Here is a 20,207-nt window from a genome sequence, read left to right on the forward strand (position 1 = left end):
GTTTGACCATAAATTGTGTCTTTGGGTTGTCTTCTTTTAATCAATTTGGCTATTATTGTAAGTGGACATTCATTTTTTTTAAAAGATAATACTAGATAGTATTTGCATTATAAATACATCATATTATTTGCTTTAATTATTAAATAGTAAAGTTTTTATTATGTTTAAGCAGGACACACTGAGTCTTGATGATATTTGCTGAGCACCCATAATTCATCTCTCTTTAATTCTCAGTTGTTCTGAGTTTCTTATTATGTGAGCCATTGAATTCTGTTTTTTCCCTTTTGCTTAAGTCAGATTTAGTTTTCTTCCTGTCATTTGCAAGCACAACTAAACAGTATTTTGAAAACTTAACCAATGCTGGTTTAATAGTAATATTTAAAATAGAAAGGTTTTGTGTATGTGTGTAGTAAGATACACAAAACAAAATTTGTCATTTTAACCATTTTTAAATGTATAGTTCTGTGATGTTAAGTATATTTACATAGTTGGGCAACCACCACAACCATCTCTCCCCGGAACTTTCTCCTCTCCCAACCCGCAGCTCTGTACACATTCACTACGAACTCTCCATTCTCCTTGTCTCCCAGTCACTGGCGACTACCATTCTACTTTCTGTCTCTCTGAATTTGACTATTCCAGGTGTCACATATGTGTGGAATTATAGAATATCTGTCCTTTTGTGACTGGCTTATTTCACTTAGTATAATCTCTTCCAAGTTTCATCCATGTTGCTGCATGTGTCAGAATTTTCTTTTTAAGGCTGAATAATATTCCATTATACATACATACCACATTTTCTTTATCCATCTATCTCTTGATGGACACTTGGGTTGCTCCCACTGTTTAAATATTGTGAGTAATGTCACTATGGACATGAGTGTAGAAATATCTGTTCAAATTCTTGGTTTCACATCTTTTGGGTATATGCTAGAATTGATGAATCACATGGAATTTCTGTTTATCTTTTGAGGTAATACTGTTTTCTCAAGAGGCTGCCCCATTTTTTATTTCCACCAGCAATGAGCAGAGGTTCTAGTTTTTCCATATCCTTTCTAATATTTATTTTCTGTTGTTTTTTTAAATTGTGGTAAAAAACACATAACATAAAACTTAGCATCGTAATCATTTTTAAATTTATAGTAGTGTTAACTATGTTCACGGTGTTGTACAAAACTAAAATTCTGTACCCACTGAACAACAGTTCTTCGTTTCCCTTTCTGACCACCGTGTGACAACCCATTCTACTTTCTGTGAGTTTGACCACTTTAGGTACCTCCTGTAAGTGGCTTGTCTTTGTGTTAACTGGCTTATCCTACTGAGCATAATGTCTTCAAGCTACATCAGTGTTGTAGCACAAGACAGGATTTCCTTTTTTAAAGACTGAATACTATTCTATATACATACCACATTTCCCCCTTTTCTTTAATTGTAATTTTTTATTTGCGTGTAGCTGGCACATAATGTTATATTAGTTTCAGGTGTGCATAGTGACTCAACTTCTCTGTACATTATGCTGTGCTCATTACAAGTGCAACTACCATCTGTCACCATCCGCGCTTACGGTATCATTGACTGTATTCCCTATGCTGTGCCTTTTATTCCTGCTTATCACATTTTCTTTATCCATTCATTCGTCAAGGGACATATGGATTGCTTCCGTCTCTTGGCTGTTGTAAATAATGCTGCAGCGAACATGGGTTTGCAAATATCTTTTCAAGATCCTGATTTCTGTTCTTTTGGATATATATCCAGAAATGAGATGGCCAGATCATATGGTAATTCTTTGTAAAATTTTTTGTGGAGCCACCATAATGTGTCCCATAGCAGCAGCACCATTTTACAGAAACCAACAGTGCACAAGGGTTCTAGTTTCTCCACATCCTCTTTAACACGTGTTACTTTCTGGTTTTTGTTAGTGGCCATCCTAACAGGTGTGAGGTGATAATCTCACTGTGGTTCTGATTTGCATTTCTCTAATGATTAATAATGTTGAACATTGTTTCATATGCTACTTGGCCATTTGTATATCATCTTTGGAGTAATGTCTACTCAAGTCCTTTGCCTGTTTTTAAATTATTAAAATTTGGGTTTTTGGGGTTTTTTTTGTTGAGTTATAGGAGTTCTTTATATGTTTTGAATAGTAACCTCTTTTCAGCTATATGATTTACAAATATTTTCTCCCATTCTGTAGATTGCCTTTTCACTTTGTTAACTATGTCCTTTGCACAGAAGTTTTTAATTTTGATGTGGTCCAATTTTATCTATTTTTACTTTTGGAGCCATATCCAAGAAATCATTGCCAAATCCAGTGTTGTGAAGCTTTGTCCTATGTTTTCTTCTAAGAGTCTTTATAGTTTTAGCCCTTACACTTAGGTTTTTAATCCATTTTGAGATAACTTTTTTGTATATGGTATAAGATAAAGGCTCAACTTCATTCTTCTGTATGTAGATATTCTGTGTTCCCAGTTCCGTTTGTTGAAAAGACTATTTTTTCCTCACTAAATGCTCTTGGCACCCCACCCTTGTCAACAGTCATCTGACCATATATGTGAAGGTTTATTTTGGGCTCTCTTGGTTTTATTCCACTGGTCTGTATGTCTGTCTTTATGCCAGTACTATGTAATAAATTTTGAAATCCAGAAGTATGAGACCTCCAGCTTTGTTCTTTTCCAGGTTTGCTTTGGCTATTCAGGGTCCCTTGAGATTCGATATGAATTTTAGGATGACCTTTTCTATTTCTCCAAATGTAACATGGGGATTTTGAAAGGGATTGCATTAAATCTGTAAATTACTTTGGGGAGTAATTATATCTTAACAATATTAATTCTTCCAGTCAATGAACCCTGGATGTCTTTCCATTTATTTTCATCTCAATTTCTTTCATCAGTGTTTTGTTGTTTTCAGAGTATGTCTTTCATGTCCTTGGTTAAGCTAATTTCTAAGTATTTTATTCTTTTTGATGCTATTATAAGTGGGATTAAAAATTTTTATTTTCAGATTGTTCATTGTTAATGTATAGAAATGCAGTGATTTTTGTGTGTCATTTCATATCCTGTAACTTTGCTGAATTAGTTTATTCTAACTCTGTGTGTGTGTGTAATCTTTAGGTTTTTGCATATAAGATCATGTTTGTGAGAAGAGATAATTTTACTTCTTCCTTTCTAATTTAGATGCCTTTTATTCCCTTTTCTTGCCTAATTGTCCTGGCTAGGACTGCCAGTACTATGTTGAATAGAAAAGATAGAAAGTTTTTTTTTTTTGTAGAATTTTCTTACTGCAAAAAATGGTGCGTCCTTCTCTTTTTTTTTTTTTTTTTTTAAAGATTTTATTTATTTATTTGACACAGAGAGAGACAGCGAGAGAGGGAACACAAGCAAGGGGAGTGTGAGAGGGAGAAGCAGGCTTCCCACGGAGCAGGGAGCCCAATGCGGGGCTCAATCCCAGGATCCTGGGATCATGACCTGAGCCGAGGGCAGACGCTTAACGACTGAGCCACCCAGGCGCCCCTCTTTTTTTTTATAGTACAGGACAACGGTATATGTAATATAAATATAATATGACTTTACAAATCCCCATTTTTCTAGTTTGAATTGTTATTTAAAGAGAAAAGACTGTTATTTTCAAGAGGAGGGTTTCTTACAAGGCTATTTTGATACCTTTTTTTTTTTTGAAGGTAACCCTTGTTAGATGAGATACTTACACTGAAACTATTGCCTTTTAGTAAATGTATTATAGTACTCGCCTTCTGGGCTATACTCATGTTAAATTCTTTTTTCAGGGTCCTAAGATTATACCCCCGGTAGATTAGATGTCTCACAATTTGTTAATTCCGTGTGTGTGTGTGTGTGTATGTCTGTTCATTATATCAGTTACTTTTGAATTGCCAAAATGTTTTCCAGCTTGGCATATTTTATCAGCTTGAATTTTATTTTATCCTTGCAGTACTTTGTCTAATCTCCTGGTGCTTAATTTTTCAACTTCAGTAACTAAAAAGCAGCTATTTTTATAGCACATTTTGGTCTTTTCACTTGACATATTTCCTTGACGATTCTTTTTGTGCTTAAGATTTAATGCTTATGCTGAAGTATATGTTGGAGAAGTAACTTGATTTCTGAGACTTGCTTTAAAGTGCTCCAGCAAAACAAGCAAATGGTAGAGTGGGGGTGTAGACAAAATAAGATTAGTAACATGAAGAGAGTTGTTGAAACTCAGTAATAAGGTACAGAGGGCCCATTATACCATTCTTTCTTTTTTATTGAAATTTTTATAATAGGGCACCTGGGTGGCTCAGTTGATTAAGCAACTGCCTTCGGCTCAGGTCATGATCCTGGAGTCCCGGGATCGAGTCCCACATCGGGCTCCCTGCTCAGCTGGGGGGTCTGCTTCTCCCTCTGACCCTCTTCCCTCTCGTGCTCTCTGTCTCTCATTCTCTCTCAAATAAATAAACAAAATCTTTAAAAAAAAAAAAAAAAAAAAAAAAAAAAAAAAAAAAAGAAATTTTTATAATAAAATGTTAGAGAGAATACATAAAATTACTGTCGAAAATAATAGTTCTTCAGGCTCGATGGTTTGGAGGCTGACCTTTATTTAAAAACCAGTATGGCAAAAAAAAAAAAAAAAAAAAAAAAAAACCAGTATGGCAAATGGTAGGACGTTTCTAGTAATTAACAGTACCTTGATGGTAAGATCATCAAATTTGATAATGCCCCCAATAAAAATAGTCTTTCATATATTATATACTCTGTACTTCAGTGACTTTTTCCATTTTATTATTTTGAAAATTTTCAAACTAGAGAAAACTGGAAAGAATAGTGAAGTGAATACCCTTTTACCTATAACGTGGATTTACCAGTTAGAAAACTTTGGCTATGTTTCTTTTATTTGTAGAGGTGCCCTTCCTGATTTTCTGCCTGGTTTAACTATAACTATAGATTTTCCTATTTCTCTCATTTTTATTAGTTTTCACTACACATGTATTGAACTCTGATATTGTGTGCAAAACCCCTTAGATGTATTAGGTTTACTATGGCTGCTATAACAAATTACCACAAATTTGATCACCTAACACCAATTTATTTTCTTACATTCTGGGGGTTAGAAGTCTGAAAAATGTGTTATGGCACTAAAATCAAAGTGTTAGCAGGGTTAGTTCCTTCTGCAGGCTAAAGGAGAGGGTCCATTTCCTTGCCTTTTCCAGTTTCTAGGGGCTCTTCTTATCCCTTGGGTCATGGCCATGCATCCCGTCACCTTTTCTTCCTCTTGGTACCATTCTAACATTGCCGTCTTCTGTAGTCACATCTCCCTCAGCCCCCCTCTTGTAAGGACATTTATGATTACATTGGGCCCACCCAGATAACCCAAGATAATCTCCCCATTTTAAGATCCTTAATTTTTCACATTTGCACAGATCCTTTTACCATGTAAGGTAGCATATTTACAAATTGTGAAGATCGGGATATGGATATCGTTGGGACATTGTCAATGGCAAAACTCCCTAAATTAATCTACAGATTCAGTGCAATCCTCCTCAAAATCCCAACTGGGGTTTTTGCAGAAATTGACAAGATGATCCTAAAATTCATATTGAAAAGCAAGCAACCCAGAATAGCAAAACAAGTTTGAAAAAGAATAGTCAAAATCAACTTGAAAAAGAACAAAGTTGGGGAAACTTCCTGATTTCAAAACCCACCATAGGGCTACAGTAATTAAGATAGTCTGGTAGTGGCATAAGGATAGACATACAAATCAATGGAATACAATTTAGAGTCCGGAAATAAACTCTCACACTCATAGTGAGTTGACTTTTTACAAAGATGTGAAGACAATTCAATGGGGAATGAGTAGTCTTTTCAACAAATGGTGCTAGGACAAGTGGATATCCATATGCAAACAAATGAATTTGCATCTCTTTCTTACACCAAGCAAAAGAAGAACTCAAAATGTATCATAGACCTAAATATAAGAGCTAACCCAAAAACTCCTAGAAGAAAACATAGGAGTAAATTTTTGTAACTTTGATTTCTTAGATATGACACCAAGAGGATAAGTGACAAAAGAAAAAATAAATTGTACTTCATGAAAATTAAAAACTTTTGTCCTTAAAGGACACCGTTAAGAAAGTGAAAAAATAAGACACCATCAAGAAAGTGAAAAGACAGTCCACAGAATGGGAGGTAATATTTCTAAGTCGTGTATTTAAGGTCCTTGTATGCAGAATATATCAAGAATGCCTACAACTCAAAAATAAAGAAGACAACCCAACTAAAAAATGGATAAAGGACTTGAATAGATGTTTTTCAAAGTAAAGTACACAAATGGCCAATAAGCACGTGAAAAGATGCTCAACATTCTTAGTCATTAGGGAAATGCAAATCAAAACCACAACAAAATACCACCTCACACCTACTAGAATGGCTAAAGTAAAAAAGACAATAACAAGTGTTGGTGAGAATGGGTAGAAATTGGAACTCTCATATCTTGCTGATAGGAATGTAAAATGGTGCAGCCACTTTGGAAAATAGTTTGCCAGTCCCTTCAAATGTTAAGCACAGTTATCATACAGCCCATCAATTCTACTCCTAGTACTTAAGAGGAATGAAAACATAGTCTACACAAAAGCTTATGCATGAACATTCATAGCAGCATTATTATAGCTCAAAGTGAGCAACAACCTAAATGTACATCAACTGATGATTAGATAAATAAACATGGCACATCTATACATGGAATATTATTTGGCAATAAAAAGGAATGAAGTATTGATACATGGTGCATCAGGGGTTAACTTTGAAAACATTATGCTAAGTGAAAGAAGCCAATCACAGAAGACCAAATTGTGTTGTTCTGTTTATATTAAATACTCAGAATAGGTAAGTTCATAGAGACAGACAATACATTAATGGTTGCCTGAGACCAGGGCAGAGTGGGTTGGGCAGGGAGAAGCACAAATAGGAAGTGACTGTTAATAGGAATAGAGTTTCTTTTTGAAGTGGTAGCAATATCGTGGTGATGGTTGTACAGCTCCATGAATACTTGTGCGTGTGTGTGTGGGTACACATATACACTTTAAATGGGTGAATTTGATGGTATATGAAATATATCTCAAAAATATTAAAAATTAAAAAAATACCTAAGAGATGATTTCGTAAAAACATCTGAAAGTGCACCATAATTATACTTAGAAGAAACATTAGGTTATTTTGGCTTTTGAATTTTCTTTACCTTTTATAATTAGTAACAACGTGTATACATAGTATATATGGTATGACCAGGGTTTCATGTATCATCTAGCTACTCAAAATTTCCTAGAACTATTGAAGGGCTAATTCAGGACTTTTGCAATTAGAAATATCCCACTCATTCCAGTCCACACTCATATTATGCTTGCCAGAGCTGTACCAAGATCATAGTTTATTTAATCATTTTGAAAGTTTAAGATATGATTCTTCCATAAAGATTCTATATAGTATAATTTGTGTGTGTGTGTGTGTATATATATATATATATATGTATATATATAGCCGATATATTTTAGGTTAAAATTTTGAATAGTACCTTTAGGAGTATTCTAGTGCTTAGTATCTTTCATTGTACAGTTGGTTTGTTATGTATAATTCTTGTATTTTTTTTGTCATATAGAGCAGACAGACAAGAAATGCTAATGGTGGAATTGACATCATGATCTTAATTTTATTAGCAGAATATCTGATTCCTGTGCTTTAAGCTCAAATAGTTTTTTTGTTCCACTTTCCTAACTCCTCTTTACAAGCATAATTCATTCATTGTGAAAATTGTATGTAGTAGCTCAAGAGCTCTTTAGCTAAAAGAATACGGAACTTGCTGGTAATGGGCCAATGAATGTTGTATAGATTAAATGGCTTATCCTGCAGCTGCTGTGCATGTGGAACCTTCATTGAATTTAATTCTCAATTAACTCATTTGGTCTATAGCTTCAGGCCTAAATTGGGGGTTGATTGAAGATGGGGGGAAAAATGACTATATCAGAGAGTGGATGTATTAGTTTCGTCAGGCTACTCTAACAATAATTACCGCAAACTGAGTGGTTTAAAACAACAGAAATTTATTCTCTCGCAGTTCTTGGGGCTAAAAGTCTGAAATCAAGGTATTGGTAGGGCCATGCTCTCTCTGAAGACTCTAGGGGAAGAATCTTTCCTTGGCTCTTCTAGCTTTTGGTGGTTGCTGGAAATCCTTGTGTTTCTTGGTTTATAGATGCGTCATTCCAATCTCTGCCTCTGTCTTCACATGGCCTTCTTTCCTGTGGGTCTCTATGTTTTTACATGACATTTTCCTTTCTGTGTGTCCAAATTTCCCTCATTTTATAAGAACTCCAGTCACTGGATTAGGCCCACCATAATCCAGTATGACTTCCTTTTCACTTAGTTACATCTGCAAAGAACCTTTTTCCAAATAAGGTCAAATTTATAGGTACTAGGTGCTAAGCCTTTATTTTTTATTTTTTATTTTTTTTAAGATTTTATTTATTTATTTGACAGAGACCTAGCAAGAGAGGGAACACAAGCAGGGGGAGTGGGAGAGGGAGAAGCAGGCCTCCCGCTGAGCAGGGAGCCCAATGTGGGGCTCGATCCCAGGACCCTGGATCATGACCTGAGCCGAAGGCAGATGCTTAACGACTGAGTCACCCAGGCGCCCCGGTGCTAAGCCTTTATTATGTCATTTTATGGGACACAATTCAATCCATAATAGAAGAGTATGTTTTGTTTTAAGATATATTTAACTATCAAGTTGTGAAATAATTTGTTAGTGCAATGTTTTCACAGAGAATTAACATGAAGTGAATTAGGAGCAATGAAAGATAAGAAAGAGAAGGAATTATCAAGCTTGGGCCATTGTCAACTTTGATGTATAATCCTCCTCTCTTGAATTCCCTGTTAGTTTGGGCCCCTCCACTATTCTCCTTACCTCCCTACCTTCGGCCCCTCACTTGGACTCCAGTATGGTCTATGTACACATAACCTTGCTTTTGGAGAGAGGTTTTAAAGTGTTCATGGTCAGAATGGATGAAATTACTTTAAGATGAGAGGAATTACCTTTTGTGGCCAGGCTTCTCAGGTAGGCCCTCACTACCTCAGTACAAAACTCAAAACACATGTAGCAAGTAGTAGTTAGAGATCAGTGGGATATTTTTCTGAGTCTGTGACCACTGTCAGATTCTGTAAGTACCTCAGCTTTACCCAGCACTCCAGTTCCTAACTGAAGCTCTCCTTATCTGTCAGTCAGGATTCCTACTTGAGGCCAGGTGAATCTACTTCGGCTAGTTACGCCGAAAGGAATGAGATTTTAGAGAATGTATGAGGACAACAAAGCTTTAGAAGGCCAAAGAATCAAACTTTGATGTTGAACCTCCAGATAATTGAAATATTCAGTCACCCTTATGGGACTGTTCTGTTAATCCTGTTTGTGTCATTTCCCAAATCCTGTCTTTATAGCTTAATAGTTGTGAAATTGGGTAAGTTAATTAACTGCTCTGTGTATCAGTTTTATTGTCTTTAAAGTGGAATAGATAACACTGTCTAGACACATAGTGTATTAATTTTCTAGGGTTGCTGTAACAAAGTACCACAAACTGGGTGGCTTAAATAACAGGAATTTATTCTCACAGTTCTGGGGGCTGGAAGTCCAAAATCAAGATATCGGTAAGGTTGGTTTCTTGTAAAGGAAGAATCTGTTCAATGCCTCTCCTCTACTTCTGGTGATTTGCTGACAATCTTTGGAGTTCCTTGGCTTGTAGAAGCATCGCCCCAATCTCTCCCTTCATCCTCACATGGTGTTCTCCCTGTGTGGGTAACTACGTCCAATTTTTCCCTTCTTAATAAGGACATCAGTCACAATGGGTTAGGGGCTTCATTTTAACTAATTACATCTGAAACTACCATATTTCTCTAAAAGGTCACATTCTGAGGTACTGGGAGTTAGGACTTAAACATATGAATTTTGGGGGACACATTTCAACCTATAACAAACACATAGTAAACATTATATGAATGTTAATTATTGTTGTTATTCTGATAGCTAGTTGTATTATGACTGTAATCTTTTTTCTTTTGTGTGCTGCATCTGTATGGATTAGAGAGTAAATATTCTTAGAGTTAACTTTAATTTTGTGGACCTTAATATACAAACTTCATGTTGTTTCTTCACAGTAAGGACTCTTCATAGAATGGGTATATGATTTTCCTATAGCCATGTGATATTTCTTGTGTTTTTTAGGAAAATTCAGATACAGAATAAAAATTAATAATGCGAGAAGTTGTTACATCTCACAGATAGGAGAGAAGGAGAGAGATTGATTCTCTGATCATAGATTTTTACCTAATAGGTACTGTTCATACAAAAGTAAGATATATGGCTCTGTATCTTTCTCATTTTTTATATTCTTGCTTCTTAGTGCCTTATACTATATAAACATGATCCTTTACTGACCACATCTTTAAAGGGGAAAACAAAGGACTTCTTTTTTTTTTTTTTTTGCTTGTCAAATGATCCTTTATTGAAACATTTTCCTTTGTAGTTAGCTAGCTGGGCATTCCACCGCACCACTGTTGATGTCCTCTGTGATGTCATGTGGGTGGCGGCCGTCAACATTGCAGCCCACAGACTGGGCAGTCCCCAGGATTTCTTTAATGGTTCCAGAGAGTTCTCTGGCTAAAGATCGGTGTCGCATCTGTCGGGCAATATTGACAATCTCATCAAAAGTGGTATTTCCACTGTGCTTAATGTTTTTCTGCTTCTTTCTGTCTCTTGGTGGTTCCTTGAGGGCTTTGATCATCAGGGCAGAGGCAGAAGGTACCACTTCAATCTGGGCCTGTCTGTTCTGAATGGTCAGTTTCACTGCAATCCTTAGACCCTTCCAATCACCGGTTGCCTTGGCGATGTCATCACCAACCTATTTTGGAGACAGACCCAGTGGACCCATCTTCGGGGCCAGGGCAGACATGGCACCGACTTCGCCACCGGTGCACCTCAGGTACACGACTTTGGTCTCGTTGGGGTCGAACTTAGGCAGCATGGCGGAGGTGGCTGGTGTCGGATGAACCCGGATTCCAGACGACCGAAGAAAGTTGCACCTTTGCCTCCCCGAGCCAAAAGCCAAAAGCGAAAACAAAGGACTTCTATCAGTGGATTTATATGGATTTTGTTTCTTTTAAGCATTGCATCTAAGCCATTCTGGTAGAACTACTATGTTTTCTTAAGTGTGTTCCATGAGTGCTGGTTCTGCTAGATTTTCTGCAATTTGAGGAACAAAAACAGGGGATAAAGAGATTTGGGAAATATTACATATTGTGTGCCTCTTTTGGATGTTCCTGCTGCTGATTCATGGTTCTGAGGAGTACTATATAGTAAAGAAACCTGCTTTATTTTGTGTTTACCTGGCATTTCCTAAATGTGTGTATCACAGCACCTTTTAGTACAGTTCAGAGTAAGTGTTTACTAAACATTTAATTTTTGAGAGCTTGGACCTGAGTATCCTCTAGTATCCATAATTAGGAATTATATAATTGTTTTTTGGTATCTGAGAACAAAATCTTTTAATGTATAAGCAGATTGTTAAACCTTTTTGTAGGAGAACTGTCTGGATTATAGTTGTGTTTTCTAGTTTGCCAACAAAGCTATATTTTAAATGTTTTTGAAGGTAGGATTGGTGTCTGTTGTCCATATAGATAGTACCTAGCGCATAGGAGGCATTTAAATGGCTGAAAGAGAAAAGCAAAGTCGTACAGATCCTTCTTAATATCTTTCATAAATAAGATGAAGAGGGAAAATGACTTTTTTGTTGAATAAGCTCGGTAGTTCTGTTTGATGTATTTTCTGTTGCAGTCTTTCCTTAATTAAAAAAAAAACAGCTTTATTGAGGTATAATTGATAGACAGTAACCTGCACCTGTTTAAATTGTACAATTCAATAAATTCTGACATGTTTATATGCTGAGAAACCACAACACAATCAAGATAACATTCTCCTCACCTCCAAAAGTTTCCATGTCAGGACTCTCTCCTCCCCTCCCTGAAATTCCCTCCCATCCCCAGGGAACCACTGACCTCCATTCTAGCTTGCACTTTCTAAAATTTTATAAATAGAATCCTATAACACTGCTCCTTTTTTTGTCTGGCTTCTTTCACACAGCATGAATATTTGAGAGTTGTCTATATTGGTTTGGTATACAGTCATTCATTCATCAGATTCCTTTTGTAACCTTTTAATATCTTTAGTTTCTTTAGTGATGTCATCTCTTTCAGTCCTGATATTGGTAATGTGTGTGTTTTCTTTTTTTCTTACTCAGTTTAGTTAGAGGTTTTCAGTCTTATTTATCTTCTAAAAGAATCTGCTTTTGGTTTCCTTGATATTCTCTGTAGTTTTAGATTTCTACCTTATTCTTCATTATTTCATTTATTCTGTTTTGGGTTTAGTTTGGTTTTTTTTCCAGTTTTTTTTTTTTTTTAAGGTGGAAACGGAGTTTATCTATTTGAAAACTTTTTTTCTAATATAGGCCTTCAGTGCTCTAAATTTCCATTTAAGTATTGCTTTGGCTGTATCCTGGAAATTTTGCTATGTTGGTGTTTTCATTTTATTTAGTGTTTTCTCTTTAATTTCCTCTTTCATGATGGGGATTTTTTGAGACGTTACTTTGTTTTGAATATTTAGAATTTTTTAAAGAAGCTATTGTGTTTTGAATATTTAGAATTTAGAATTTGAATGTTCAGAATTTTCTAGGGATCTTTATGTTGTTGACTTCTAACCCATTCTATTCAAAAAACATATGTTGTGTGAACTGAGACCTTTTACATTTATTGAAACTTGATTTAGGCCCAGAAATTTGTCTTATTTGGTAAATAAATAATTCTTTTACACTTGAAAAGAATGTGCCTTCTGATGTCATGTGGAATGTTCTATAAATATCAATTGGGTCAAGCTGGTTGATAGTCTTGTTCAGGTCTTTCAGTGCTTAGATTTACTGTCCTCTTGTTCTGTCAGTTCTTGAAGAAGTGTTTTAATCTCTCACTGTATTTTCCAACTTGATCATTTCTCCTTGCAGTTCTATCAGTTTCTTCACTGTGTATTTTGGATCTTTTATTACATGCATAAATGTTTAGGAATGTGATGATTTTGACGATTTGAGGCTTTTATTATCATGAAATGACATCTCCTTCTTACTATTCCTTGCTTTGAAATCTACTTTTAAAAACATTAACATAATCAATGTAGGTGTTTTTGATTAGTATTAGTTTTATATATCTTTTTCTGTCACTTTGAATTTATTCATGTTTTCAGTGGGTTTTTTGTAGGCTGTGTATAGTTTGTTCCTTTTTCTTAAATGCAGTTTTATAATATCTGCATTATAATTGGGATATTTATGCAACTTAGATTTCATTTCATTATTGGTGTGATTGGGTTTAATGCTACCATCTTGCTAATTGTTTTCTGTGTTGTATCATCTGTTTTCTATCATTTTTGTTTATGTATCTGTTCATTGCCTCCCTTTTTTCTGCTTTCTTTTAGAGTATTATGAGACATTTTATCTCATTTGTTGGCTTATTATATATAATCTCTGTGTTATTTTGTAGTAAACATCTTTATCAAAGTTTCTTTCCTTGTATTCTGAGAAGAAACTCCCCTTAATTATGATGTATTTTTCTTTTTATATATACCTAGATTCTGTTTGCTAATATTTTGTTGAGGATTTTTGCATCTATGCTCTTGAGGCAGATTTACTAGTACTAGTTTTATTATTATTTTTAAAATGTCTTTGGCTTTTCTATCAGGGTAATCAGATTTGCTAATATTTTGAGAATTTTTGTATCTGTGCTCTTAAGGGGCGGTACTGTTTGTAGTGTTCTTTTTTTGTCTAATTTTGGGAAGTGTTCTATCATTGTGTAGAATTGGATTCTTTATTTCAATGACACTGAAACCACCTTGGCTTATAGATTTCTAATTTAGAATGTTTTGAACTACAGATTCAGTTTTTTAAATAGAGATCTGTTCAGATCATCTTGTATGAGTTCTGATAGTTTCATCTAAGTTGTAGAGCTATTCATAGTATTCCACTGTCCTTTGAATGCTGTGAAGTCTATAGTGGGTGAGATCTTCTTTTTCACTCCTGTTTTTGGTAATTTGTTCTGCTTTCTTCTTTGTTGGTCTCACTAGGGCTTTGTTAATTTTATTGATGCTCCCAAAGAATTAACTTTTGGTTTGATTGATTTTCTGTTATTTTTGTTTTCAATTTCATTGATTTCTTCTTGTTTATTCCCTTCTCCTTGTTTTCTGTTTATTTTCCTTTTTTTCCCTAGTTTCTTGTGGCAGTAGCTTGCATTATTGATTTGAGACCTTTCTTTTTTTCTAATTACACATTAAAAAAAAAACAAAAACCCACATTTAGTGTTATTAAATTCCCTCTGACTGCTGCCTTAGTTGAATCCCAAAGATTTTGATGTTGTATTTTCATTTTCATTCAGCTTAGTATCTTTTAAAAAAATTTCCTCTGAGATTCTTTGTGAGCTGTTGATCATTTAGAAATGTATTGTTTTGGGGCGCCTGGCTGGCTTAGTTGGTAGAGCATGCAACTCTTGATCTCAGGGTTGTGAGTTTGAGCTCCATGTTGGGTATGGAGATTACTTAAAAAAAAAAAAAAACCTTTAGAAATGTGTTGTTTAATTTCCAAATGTTTGGAAAATTTACAGTTATTTTTCTATTATTCTTAGTTTGATACCATTATGATCAAAGAACATATTCTGTATGATTTCAGTAATTTTAAATTTAAAATATTTGTGTTATGACCCAGAACATGCTGTGTTTTGGTTAATGTTCTATGTGTAGTTGAATAGAATATGTATTCTGTTTTTGTTGGGTGGAGTGCTCTGTAGATGTCAATTAGATACCTTTGGTTTTTGGTGGTGCTCATTTTTTTAATATCCTTGCTGATTTTATCTAGTGTTTCTCCACTTATTGAGGGAGAGATAGACACTTACTTCTGCTCAGGTACTGAGTGGAAGGTAGGCACTGACTAAAACACCTGACATACATCTTCCTGGAGGGCAACAAAGGAGGTTTGTATAAATCCATGTTTTAGAAAGTCAGGGGGGAAAAAACAACTGTGCCCAGAGGAAAGATAGAAAATACACTGTCTTTTTTTGGCCCTGGGCAATTTTTTTGTGCTAGCTGAAACAGAGAGTAAGATTTAGGAAAGAAAAACTAATCCTTTATTTTAATAGTAAGGTTTTTTTCCCATCTTGCAGTGAGAGCCAGGAAAAAAAAAATAGAGCTTTTGATGCCAAATTTTCATGAAGCTTTGAGGAACAAGAGAGATCAACATACCCTGAGAACTGCTTTGGACTTGAAATGTGGGGATTCAACCAAGAGTTCACTTAAGCCTGAAGATATTCTGTGCATAGTAGAAGCAGTAAGATCAATTAAGGCTTGGTTAGAAAAGTACAGATTTTACCTTTATTATTATTATTTTTTGTAATACTGAACTCTTGAAGAGTATCTGTTTTTTAGGGCCCTTTGCCTTCCCTCCATGGAAAAAAAAAGGGGAACAACTAACACCCTGTTTATAAAATTAGTAACTTAGTTACATGTAGTTCTTGATATTTTATAAAACCTTCTTCATGCATATTATCTCATTTGATCCATACAAGCCTGTGAGATTTGTAACACAGGACTTGTCATCTTTAGGAATCTCAGAAAGGTTAAGGGATTTTTCTCAGGTCGTAGTATTGAGTAGAATAAAGTTTAGGTGTATTCATTCCTACTTGACTCTTTCACATCATACACTGCCTTTGAAAGTATGTACCTGTTTTCTGTAAAATGAGTAGAATGACTTTAATTAAAAGATTTTTATTGATTTTATAAGTATTCCAAAGATCATGTACTACTTCATTTTACATAAAGATAAATTTAAAATATTATAAAAAGTTTTAATAGATTTCAAACATTGATTTAATTATTAACCTCTTATATAAACTTGTTTTTTAATATCCTTTAATTGCCAGTTGAGAATTATAAATTTTTATATGTTTTTAATGGTAACTTTTATGTGTTTGATTTCAAATTTTTTCTCCATTATTTTTTTATTTTATTATTTTTTCATTAGAAAAATTAAAAATTGTGTATCTTAATAGTTGTGAAATTTCTCTTGTGGTTCATTTGGCTATTTTCCCCCATAGTTGGAATAAGTATTATATTTTGTTTAAAAAATTTTTTTCTATGATGGGTTTATAATGTGGTGAGAAGATTTTATTACTTTTTCCTATTTGTTTAGTTATGTTTTGGTTGTCATACACTAACATCTTACACATTTTATTTATTTATTTTATGTTTTTGTTTTTTTTTTTAGAGAGAGCGCGAGCTTGGTGGGTGGGAGTGGGGAGGGGCTGAGTGAGAGAGAATCTGAAGCATGCTCCATGCTCAACACAGAGCCAAATGTGGGGCTCTGTCTCACAACCCTGAGATTATGACCTGAGCCAAAATCAAGAGAGTCGAAGGATTAACCAGCTGAGCCACCCAGGCACCCCTCTTATACATTTTAAACCTATGTTATTTTGTTCTCTATTTCCTGTGTCATCATTTCTACTTTTGTACAAATACACATTACTTTTTTATAATTTTGCTTTATAATTTCGTCATGTTTTTGTTTATGTTATACATTATTGAAATTACACTGCAATTGTACATTAACATTTTTCTTTAAAATATTTTTCCTAAAGGCGTTTTTTATCATCAGGTTCAGGGTATTTACTTAAATATGATTAAAATATGTCAACCAGAAAAATAAAACACTTTTTACATGTAGAGTGAGGAAATGAAAATCAAAATTTGTGTGTAGTTGTCTTTGTTGGTATTTTGTTGGAATTTTTGACAGAATTTCTAACTTTATGTGTTTTCTTTTTTTTAAGATTTATTTATTTGCACATGGGTGAGCAGGGGGAGGGGCCAAGGAAGAGGGAAATAAGCAGACTCCCTGCTGAGCAGGGAGCTGGACACGGGGCTGGATCCCAGGACCCTGAGATCATGACCTGAGCCAAAACCCAAGAGTTGGATGCCCAACTGACTGAGCCACCCAGGCACCCCAAATTTATGTGTTTTCTGATGTTTCTTTAGTGAAAAAAAGTTTTTTTAAATGAATAGAGGGGCAGCTGCACGGCTGAGTTTGAAGAGCATGGGACTCTTGATCTCTGGGTTATGAGGTGAAGCCCCATGTTCAACGCAGAGCATACTTAGAAAAAAAAAAGCCAACCAAACAAAATGAACAGAGAGAGGTGTGTGTGTGTGTGTGTGTGTGTCTTTAAAACAGTTTTTAAAACTATACTGGACTATCTTAGATTTGTTACAAATAGCAAATAAGGATTCTGTTATAGTATCATTATTATTATCGTTATCATTATTGATTTGAGTACCTTCAGTAAGTGGAGGCCCAGATCTTATTGTTGACTGGATAAATTAATTCCATCAGTAATATAACCCTGCAGCATCCATGTTGTTTGGTAGTGTTTTATGGTTATTGTTTTCCTGGTTTTAATTTAAATTTATTATTTACCTCAGTATTCTCTAGTAATGGTGTTCTTTATATAACGTAAAATATGGTAGCAAGGAAGATTCATGTTCCACAGTGAATTAAAATGAGTCATTGTGATAAGTTTTGATCTTAAAATACAACTTATCTTGATTTAAAGATAAAATTTTTATAGAATCGATTTTAAAATGACAATTTTCCTTTTCAGATTATTATTCACCAGTTTGCCAGATAATCCTTTTATATATCACTGCCTTGCTTTTGTAAAAGGTGGGCTTTAGTCTGAAGTTTATAATCAGGGCTGTGTAGAAGAAAAAAGGTGGAGCTTTTTAGATAATATAATTGTATGATTATATTCTCAAAATGGTCTCAAGAAGTAATATTCTAAATAACTAAAAATTAATTAACAAGCTGGGAAAATATTCATAGCAAATATGGGTAAACAATGAATATTAATATATAATTAATACAAAGCAATATAAGAAGATAAAGGAGTAAAAATTATTTAGAGATTCTCAAAAGGGTAAAATACAGGTAGTAAAAAATAGTTACTCAGCTTCATCATTTAAAAATCATAGCAGGGGCGCCTGGGTGGCTCAGATGGTTAAGTATCTGCCTTTGGCTCAGGTCATGATCCCAGGGTTCTGGGATTGAGCCCCGTATCGGGCTCCCTGCTCAGCGAGGAGCCTGCTTCTCCCCCGCCCTCTGCTTGTGCTCTCTTGCTCTTTCTGTCAAATAAATAAAGAAAATCTTTAAAAAAAAAAATCATAGCAAACCATCAATAAGAACATACTTCTGGCAGCATATAAAATATTCAAAATAGTGATAATATCCAGCACCATCTCCAATTAAGTGACTCATTGGTTACTGGAAAAAATGTATAAAGTGGTATAGTCATTTTGAAAACTAGTTTGATAATTTGTATCAATAAACTTAAAAGTCTAACTTTGACTCAGTAATTCTTTGTTTCCCAAGGGAATAATTCTAGATATTTAAAATTTTATATGTAAAGATAAAATAGTTATTTATGATAAATAATTATTCCATCTTAGGTAAATGATTCAATATTTTTGGTTCATTTGTTTGGTGAAATATTGGGCAGCTATCAAAAATTGATATTTGTAAGGAGCATAATAGGATGGGTGAATGCTTATAACACTAGGTTAGACATTGTAGACAAGTGTAATTACAAATACAAACAGGAACAAAAGAATTCATGAGTAGACTAAAAAGGAAGATAAGATTTTAAAGGAATATAGTAGACATTTATTTTCACTTTTAAGCACAACCAAGATTTTAAGTATTTTAAGAACATCTGAAGGTTGCTTGAAATTTCTCGGAGGCACATACATATCTGAATTGTGCTCTTTGCAAAGTTTGTGTGTAGGAGGGAGTCACTTTCATTGGTAAGTGACTATAGCCAGCTGCCCAGTTCCTGTATGTCAGTTTTTGCTTTTTCTGCTCTTTCTCAGATAAACATCCAGGGGAGGATATAGTCTATTTTGGTGCTACTTGAGAATTTGAAGATTCATAAATTTCTCAGACATAGGGTGGCTCAGATGGTTAAGCGTCTGCCTTTGGCTCAGGTCATGGTCCCGGGGTCCTGGGATCGAGTCCCGCATCAGGCTCCCTGCTTGGCGGGAAGCCTGCTTCTCCCTCTCTCACTCCCCTGCTTGTGTTCCCTCTCTTGCTGTACCTCTGTCAAATAAATACCATCTTAAAAAAATTAAAAAATAAATAAATTTCTCAGACATAATCATGTATATTTCAATGATCCACTTGACTTTTGTGGCCTCTATGTTGTGAGGTTATGTAATTACTCCCTTTTGAAATGTTTTTCCTCTTTCTTTCTCTTTCTCCCTTTTTTTTTTTTTTTTGAGAGAGAGTGTGTGAGAGCTGGGGTGGGGGAGGGGTAGAGGGAAAAGGAGAGAATCTTAAGCAGACCCCCTGCTGAGCCCAGAACCCCAAGCAGGGCTCAATTTCCAGACCCTGAGATCATGACCTAAGCTGAAATCAAGAGTCACGACGCTTAACCCACTGAGCCACCCAGGCGCCCTGAAATGTTTTTCCAATTTCTAAAAATTCCTTAGTGAGCTTTTTTTTTTTTTTTAAAGATTTTATTTATTTGACAGACAGAGACACAGTGAGAGAGGGAACACAAGCAGGGGGAGTGGGAGAGGGAGAAGCAGGCTTCCCGCTGAGCAGGGAGCCCGATGCGGGGCTCGATCCCAGGACCCTGGGACCATGACCTGAGCCGAAGGCAGACGCTCAACGACTGAGCCACCCAGGTGCCCCTTAATGAGCTTATTTTTAAAAGGAAAAGACAAGGCTTTATCCAGTTACCAGTTAATAATTCTAGCATTAAATTTTCCATGGACAATATCTTTTTGTTTTTTCTGCAGTGCCTCATCTTCTGTTAATCCCATCCAGACTTTGTCCTTTATATCTATTGAAGTTCAGTTTGTATATTATTTTATCCATGTCTTTACTAACATGTTCACTCTTTTCTCTTTTTGAATATATGAAATACAGTTAAAACTGTTGTAATGTCCTTGTTTATAATGCTATAATCTATGCCAGTGGTTCATACTTATTTAGTATTTAATGGAAAAATATAAAAATACAAAACCACATTTTTAACGTGTAAGCTACAAATACT

At 34.9% G+C, this 20,207-nt stretch overlaps 1 protein-coding gene and 1 pseudogene across 1 annotated transcript in view; one reads left to right on the plus strand and one right to left on the minus strand.

The window, feature by feature from the left end:
• Positions 1-20,207, plus strand: part of COG5 (component of oligomeric golgi complex 5) — a 304,245-nt gene that overhangs the window by 113,097 nt on the left and 170,941 nt on the right. The gene's annotated exons all lie outside the window — the stretch shown is intronic.
• On the minus strand, positions 10,493-11,135 carry LOC118541649 (large ribosomal subunit protein uL11 pseudogene; annotated as a pseudogene).

The sequence above is a fragment of the Halichoerus grypus genome, chromosome 12, assembly GCF_964656455.1.
Source record: "Halichoerus grypus chromosome 12, mHalGry1.hap1.1, whole genome shotgun sequence".
Lineage (NCBI taxonomy): Eukaryota > Metazoa > Chordata > Mammalia > Carnivora > Phocidae > Halichoerus > Halichoerus grypus.